Source organism: Acomys minous (genome assembly GCF_964271855.1).
Source record: "Acomys minous genome assembly, chromosome: 14".
Taxonomy (NCBI): Eukaryota; Metazoa; Chordata; class Mammalia; order Rodentia; family Muridae; genus Acomys; species Acomys minous.
This window is the reverse complement of record NC_140496.1, coordinates 73,344,423-73,353,408: the sequence shown is the minus strand read 5'-3', so window position 1 is coordinate 73,353,408 and position 8,986 is coordinate 73,344,423.

Here is an 8,986-nt window from a genome sequence, read left to right as displayed (position 1 = left end):
TGCTGAGCCGTCTTGTTATCCCAATAGTATAGTTTCGAGAATTGCATTGCCAATGTTGTTCCTTACAAATTGTCTGCCAATAATACCTGTAGGGTTTTGAGTGGCTGTTGGACCCCTGGTCTTCTTTGATGACTCTATGGTATTAAATGTCCTTTTCCTTTCTTTCTTTCCTTCTTTCTCATTCTTTTTTTTTGGGGGGGGCGGGGTGAGGGGATGATATTGCTTTGTTGTTGTTGCTTGGTTGTTTCTGTTTCTGGTTTTTGTTTTGTTTGTCATGATCTCATAGACCCCAGGCTGGCTTCAAACTTCAAACGTATTAAGTAGCAAATAGCTTGGCCTTGATGTTGAGCTACGGATCCTTCTGCCCCAATCTGCGATAAGGTGGGGTTACTGTCTTGTGTCACCAGACATACTATATGAAATTCTAGGCATAGAACCTAGGGTTTTACCATGATGGGCAAGTACTCTACCAAAAAAGTTACCTATCCCAATGCCATAACTGCCCTTTTAAAAAGCACACATTTTACTTGTCCATTGAACCTGATTGTCAATTAAGCCTTACTAAGTCTGTAAAATAAAATTAGACTGTATATTTAAATGAGAGAAATTTTTAAAAATTAAAAAACACTAGAATAAAACATCAAGATTACCAAATAACTCAATTCTAAGAGATGAGTCTACTAAATATTTTGTTTAGTTATATATTATAGCTGTTTTAATTTGTTAATTACACACATAACCAAACAAATATTTTTTTTACTTAGTCTTGTGATTAGAAATATTATGCTTGCAGATAAGAACGTAGCATAGCTGCCCTCTGAGTGGCCCCACCTAGCTGATGATGGAATACAGAGAGCCACAACCAAACACTGTGTGGAGTGCAGAGAGTCTTGGGGAAGGTTGGGCACAGGGAAGTTTGTGGACACTGAAGCTCCAACCAAGGACCATGCTTGAACTAGACCTAGGCCACTGTACAGATGCAACCTATAGGCAGCTCAGTCCTGATATGGGTCTCCTGGTAAGGGAATTGGGGCCTGACTCTGACGTGGACTCTGCTGTCTGTTTTTTGTTGTTGTTGTTTTGTTGTTGTTGTTGTTGTGGGTTTTTTTAATCACTTTCCCCTGGCAGTGCTACTGTGGTAGGCCACAGAGGAAGAGGATGCCCTCAGTGCTTGACATGCTGGTATGGGTAAGGGTGGCTCCCCTTCTCTGAGGAGTAGGGGAAAGGGGATAGGAGAAACAGGAAGGGAGGGAGGGACCAGGAGGAGAGGAGGATGGAGGCTATGACCAGGATATAAAGTAAATAATTAATACAAATAATAAATAAAGTATCTAGCCTTTGCTTTCCAAACATTTCTATCATGGAGTATAATGACTACACTGTACTAGATGTATGTGTGTTTGTTCTTGGATTAAGATTATTTCTTAGTTATAAGGAGTACATTTTTAAGCAAAATATTAGATAGAATATATTTTTGTAGAAGCATTTATCACCCAGAGTATGTAGGCTTTAATTACCATGTACACTCTTCCTAAAGTTGAGAAGCATTGACTTTAGACTCTAATAATGATAATTTCTTAATTTATAATCAAATCAACTGAATTCATAAATTTAGTGCTTTAATCAACAAAAGTGGGATGTTTTAAAAAAATGTAGCTGAAAGTAGTTGAGATAATATTTGAGGATCCATTGTAAACATAATATATAATAATATTCTTGATTACAATTCACAACACTATTTAATATGATGCTGAATTAATAATTAATGAAGGCCTAAAATAAATCACTTATCTAAACTCAAATTTGCACTGTGACACTATGGGAGAATACAGTTTTGTCTTCATGAGTGGAATTTAATGCTGTAAAACCTGCAAACTTTATTATTGAAAATGGATTCTTTTCCCATATTCTTTATCCTGATTATAGTTTCTTCTCCATCTACCCCTCCCAGCCCCTCCCCACCTACCCTCTGCTCTGTATCCACTACCTTTATTTCTCTCATTAGAAAAGAACAGGCTTTTAACACATAACAATCAAACCTGACAAAATAAAATAAATATAAGATGAAACAAAAAGTATCATCTGGAAGTTGGACATGGCAACCCAACAGGAAGAAAACAGTCTCAAGAGCAGGCAACAGAGTTAGAGACCCACTTGTTCTCACAGTCAAGAGTCTCATAACAAATACTAAGCTAATAGCTATAATGCAAACAACCTAGTGCAGAGCCATGTAGGCCCTGTGCTTGCTGCTTCAATCTCTGTGAGTTTATATGCCACCTTGCTTAGTTGATTCAGAGGACTATGCTCTCCTGGCATCTACTAGCTCCCCTGCCTCATATATTCTTTCCACCTCCTCCTTTGAGAGTTTCCTGAGCCAACATAGAGGGAAGAGATTTGATGGAGACCTCCATTTAGACTCTCTCCTCACATAACATCTTTTGTGGGTCTCTGCATCTGTTCCCATCTGCTGCTGAAAGAAGCTCCTCTGATACTGAAAGTGTTAATTAGACAAAATTGTTATTAGTATTTAGCTCATTTTATAGGTGTAGGAGGTGTGTCTCTGGATAACTTTCCTGGAGTAAAACTTGGAGAATTTAATCTGATGCTTAAAGGTGTACATTGTAGTTTGTAATATCAGAACATGTTTATACGTTTTTTTTTTCCTGTAGAAAAGAATCTATATAATGGTTGTTTATGCTAAGTTAACCTTCATTCTAGAGATCATTGAAAATATTCCAGAGGAATGCAGGATTTATCCTTGGATTTTATGAGCTCTCCTCTGATGGAGAGAGAAGAAGAGAGGAGAAAAGAGGAGAGGAGAGGAGGGGAGGGGAGAGGAGGGGAGGGGAGAGGAGGAAGGAGAGGGAAGGGAGAGAGGAGGGGAGAAAAATGAAACAAAGACTTCAGTCTCAGAATCTCATAGATAAGAGAGCCTATGTCCAGAGGCTCAATACTAAATTTGAAATGTCTGACTACCCTATATATTCTGCTGGCTGAAGATGAGATGGAAGACAGATCATTAGGATGCTAATTCACTGTGATTTCAGATTGTTGGCACTGGCCAGTTGCTGTGTGTGAATTTAAAAGGCTATGTATGTGAGACTATATCATCATATCTCACAATTACAACTCAATATGGCAAATGCTAGATGTAAGTATGCCTAGAGAAGTGAGATCTCAAACAGGGCAGGAAGTTTAAGTCATGAATTAGAATGTCAGTGAAATCCATTACATGTGCAAATTGTATTTCTGTTTCCAGTGTAGGGTCTGCCCCTGATTGATAAAAGAAGGAAGTATAATATTTTTAAAACTCAGAACTGTATTCAGAAAAGAGAATCCTATAACCACAAGATAAATTCCAACTTTTAGAAGCTCAACACTCGATTCAGCCTTCTGTGGATGTCTCTCTTTCCACAGAGACACTGGGGATGAGGGAAAAGAATGAGGTTAAGATGACAGTGTATAAGATGATAGTGTAATTATTATTCAAGAAAACTAGTTCCTTTAGTGTAATGTAGTGGCCCTGTTTGTACACTGTAAGATTTTCTTATTTTTTTTTTTTTAAAGAATCAAACACTACCAGATTGAGCAAGAAAATTTACAGGGGATGATTAAAGGCTAGCTGCCTAGTTCAGAGAAATAAGGATCCTGTCAACAGATAGAACTTTTCTCCAATCATTGCAAGGTCAAAATCAGGAGTGGATTAAGTCCATTGCTCCCTCCAACTAACAATTTCACCCCCCTGAGGTCTTAGTGTGTTGTTGACCCAAATAACTCTACAAGAGATTTCTTCTTACTTTTTTCCTTTGTGTCATATATTGTTTGTTTTTGTTTGCTTCAATGAATCATATTTTCATATTGAAATTGGATGTTATGAACAGTAAAATATCCCCAATTTTTTATTCCATCCCACAAGTGTTTACATACATAAGGGCTTATTTTATTTTTTTCTATTGTAGTCACCCAGATGGCTTTTCTAGTGAGAGAAAAGAAATTTTATTGTGTACTTTTTGGGGGCTGAGTAAATGCAAATCATGAAGAGGGAATCAAAGGGGTTAAATGTAGGTGGTGAGCTGATATGCCTCCTTCAATCTCAGCTGACCTACTCAGAAAGCCCTTTCATTCCTCCAGGTGCAGAATACTGAAATGAAGGCCAGTGCTGATCTGTAGTTCTCTATTGTATAATGGGTGTTTATGAAGTCATTTCTTTTCTGTAAGAATTAGCAGTCAGACATTGTCTGATATTCTTGGTAGAAAAGGTCTTGCTCTTCTTTTGATTTTTTCACTAAATATAATTATTTGGTCCATACTTTAATACTTCATCGGCCTTGGTTAAGTTTCCACATCTTCCTCAATTTTTGTTGAAACAAACATGATTTAAAAATAAAAAAACAAACCATGCACGTTTGCTCCTGTAGAATACAGAAGTGTTGTTGAAGACAATGCCCATCATAAACACAGCCCATACAGGAAGCTTTCCATAAGCATTGGTTGAAATAAACAGATTAGATTAATCAAAACTTCCAGTTTTCTTTTTGTTCTTTTTGCCCATCTATGTCCTGTGTCTTCAGAACTTAGCCTCTTGCAAATTCTGTTCTGGCAAAATCCTCACAGTTGTTAATTTATCTTCTTAACACCCTTTGATACCCACCTTAATGGGGAAATGACATTAATATTTATCAGGCACCTACCAATGTCAGGCACCAAGCCAAGTAATTTTCACAAGCTGTATTTAAATCCACATGAAATTTCTCCCATTTGGAAATAATAAATAGTAGCTCAGAATGGTGAAGGTAAGATTTTTCTCGGGATATAGAAAATCACAAGAGATTAATGTTTCTAAAAACAAAAAACAAAAGAAAAATAGACTCCAAAAATGTGGGGTTCTTTTATACTTATCATAAGTGAATGGTGCATTGAAATGCTAAGGTTCAGAGTTCCTCAAGCTCCTTCTAGCATCTCTTGTACACTCACCCATAGGACAATGGAAGGACAAGCAAGCCAAAGTTAGATGATGGAACAGAGAGGGTCAGAAGATACTACCCATCCTTTTAAAGACACAAAGTAGCATTGTAGATTAAACTTTGTAGGATTTTATTTTTCATAAAAAGAAGAGAGACATTGATGGAATAATGAAATTTTTGAATAAAGCTAGGGTGCAGAGGAAATTTAGAACAAAAAACCTTTAACATTAAAACTTTTTAGTTTCCACATTTTCCAACATTCAAAAAAATCATTAATGAACCATAGAAACCAGAGCTTAAATAAATAATTTTCCCTATCCATTGGCTAGATCTGGGTAGGGGTTTGAAGTTTACTGCCCATATTGTCCTTGGCTGGTGCCATAGTTTGAGCAGGACCCCTGGGCCCAGATCTGCCCATCATAATGTTCTTCTTGTAGGTTTCTAGGACCCTCTGGATCCTTCTATTTCCCCATTCTCCTATGCTTCTCTCACCTAAAGTCCCAATAGGATGTCCTCACATCTGTCCCACTTTCCTGGTAAGTGAAAAAGGAGAGCAGGCTACCAAGAAGGGACTTGATACCCTATGAGCATATACAGGGGGAGGAAGTCTCCCTCAGTCACAGTCATAGGGGAGGAGAGTAAGGGGAAAATAGGAGGGAGGGAGGAATAGGAGGATACAAGGAATGGGATATCTGTTTAGATGTAATATGAATAAATTAATAAAATATATTTACAAACTAACTTTCTCCAAGTTAAGATTTTAGGACCTATAAGTTCTTTCTAGACTATAAGGACTCCAATCTTTGTATAGGCAAAACATAACACAAAAAGGTAAAATAGGTCTCCAAGTGATCAGTACTGAATAGAAATAGCTGCTCAGCCAATTGCCAGCACCGCAAGATAAAGGTGCAATAAATGGCACTTATATGCTGGTGGCATCTTAACTATAGAAGGGAATCTACTATCACCCTTTTAATAGGCCAGCATAAATCCTTCCTACATTCTAAGTCTTACTCTTATGCCTACAGATAAGTGTAGCTACCGTCTTCATCAGAGAAGCAAGCCCCTCTTTCTATCAAACGCAGACCATTACGGAACACCACAAGTGGACACAATGATGATGCCAACACATCCCAAGGAGCCTAGCCCCAACAGATACACATACGTCACAGAACCTGCATCTGTGACTCAAGAAACATTGTGGAAGAGGGGGCAGAAAGAAGACAAGAATCCGAAGAACAGGAAGCCAGCTGTAGAAGGGCTTTCCTAAACATGGCTGCATAAACAAAGTTAGAACAACAGCAAACCAACGGACATGTTAACATGGAAGTGAGAAATCTCAGTGGATTCCACAATTATGTGAAGAAACACCGGCAACTCATGACTGCCGAGAGACAAGAGTTAGCTTTACCAGATGAGCACCCTTAATGGTTGTCCGGTGAGGAGTGGTCAGCCTTGAAACCATACACAGGCAAACAAACATGACCAGAAAGGTGGTTAGACTGACGTATTCGTGATATGTAAGTGTGTGTGTTTGTAAAACAACAATAATCAAAGAAAAGAGACCATTCACTTCAGAGAGGAGCTGAGGTGACCCGGAGGGTGGAGTTCAGTCTTTCATGCCTCCTCATTTTCATTAGAGTGTCTACTCAGTTGCTTCCTACTAGGCAGGTCCCAATCTAGATCACAAAGTGCTTAGGGACAAGCTCCGTGTCCTCTAAATCAGTTCTCTTTTATTTAACCTCGCACTGTAAAAACAAAAAAAAACCAAAAAAACAAAAAAAACCCACTACATATATGATGTCAAAATTAAGTCAAGTCCATAGCAACATTCAGTTGATGTGTAACTGTGTGTAGCTTCAAAGACAAAGACCATATATATGTGTTATTTGGAGCCTGGGAAATACATCTGGCTGAACTGTAGTCTTACTGCTCTTAGATTCTTTCATTTTTCCCTCAGAGACTCAATATTTACTAATTTCCATTTTCTTTGTTGTAATAGAAATATTAAAAACTGAATACTTTCTGTGGCCAGGAGGAGAAACTAGCCACATAAAGAAAAGCAGCCTGAATGGAAATATGATAATACCGGAAGACAATTTGAATATGTAAAAGTCTGTACTAAAGCCATGCCAAAATATGTTAAAATTTAAATGTAAAATTTTGTCAAACATCTGTCTAATATTTTGCTAAAATATGCCCCTTACACCACTTCTAGAATAAACCTGGGCCATCTGCTACTCACTGGCCAGCTCTGGAGGCAACAGCTAAAGGGAAGAAAACAGGTTCATGTAATGGCCAAATGCCAACATTTTGTACAAGTTAATGCCCACTTTAATCTATGTTCTTGGGGTTACTTGGTGTGTGAAAGTGAGGTTTAAGGAGGAACAGTACAGAGGTTTCTGGATGTTCTGGATTCTGAAAATCTAAAGAGGGATTTAACTGTTAACACCCTATTTAGAATTTAGAATGCCAAGCTAGAAGGAAGGCACACAACATGACTAGTTAATCATAATAACCTGTCAGAAGAGTGAAAGGACTATCTCTCTGAATCATAGTTCAGTTAGTTCTACAGAACAAAACAAATGTGTTTAAAGTTCAGTCTTTGGTGGCAGGACTCATGGACCACATTGTCTCACAGCCATTCAAATCAAAGAGCAGCAATCCAAGTACTTGCTGCCTATTCTTAGACAATGAAGAGATCCATATTGATTGCTCTGACATGTTCCTAATACATAGTGGATTCTACGTAACCATTATCTATTGTTAGTTATTAGTGAACTATATCTAAATCAGAGGTATTTATTTTATTTTATTATTTACTTACTTACTGGTGATTTTTCATTCAATAACTTAGAAAAACCCCTCAGCTTCTACAAAGATTCTTTTTTAAACAAAGCATACAGTTAAAATTAAATAAAATACCAAAGGGCTTATTATAATGAAAAAGAGCAACCCATTATCTCACCAGTTTAAATTCCTAGGTCCTTCTTTTGGTATTTATGCTAAGGTTTTTTCCTCTCTCTTTTTTTTTAACAATACAGCTTTTAAATGTATTATTAATATAATGTAAACATATTATTTCTCAGTTAAATTTTAACTAGATGTGACAATTTAGACTTATAGCTGCATACATATACTATATATTGTAATATGTGATATAAACTATATATGATATATATGCTAGTGTGGAGAATACTGGATTTGTGACTATAAAATATGTCTTCCTGTCCTAAGAATCATTTTGAACTGATTATATTCATAGATAACAGAAGCCCCCAAAATGGAGGATATTCTTTACAGTAAAGGAAATGTTCATTTGTAATGCCTTGCTCTCTGAACCAGCAAGACAAGGATGGCCAGGTCACAGAAAGTACAGCAATGAAAACAGAACTAACCATTCTGTCTCGCTCTGGTTTCACAGTACCCTTGCTTGTTAAGTGCTCAGAACTAGACTTCAGAGGACTACCTTTCCTCCTTCTAGAGAATAAAATGGTATTAAAATCAGATTCTCAACCACTTCTTTACGTGATAGTGTCCATATATAAGTGAAATAGACATGTGCTAATATGTCCTTTTTTATAAAATGAGCCAGATATTAACTTGGACATTATATACATAAAATTATTTTCTTCTTTAGAATCATATATAAAGCACGTGTGTGTGTGTGTGTGTGTGTGTGTGTGTGTGTGTGTGTGTGTGTGTGTGTGTGTGTGTGTGTCAGGGTGAAGATGTGTGTATGAGGAGACCAGAGACTGATATCAGATGTTTCCTGCACTGCCCTTCACCTTACTTTTTAACTATTTACTTATTTTTATTTATATGTATAAATGTTTTCCCAAGAGTGTATTTCCTGGTGCCTGTGGGGAGAGTTGTCAGATCCCTTAGAACTGGAATTTCAGACAATTTTAAGCTGTCATGTAGGTGCTGGAAACTAACCCCATGTCTTCTGCAAGAGTAACCAGTGCTCTTAACCTTTGAGCCATTTCTTTAGTCCTCTCCACTTCATTTTAAACAGAAGA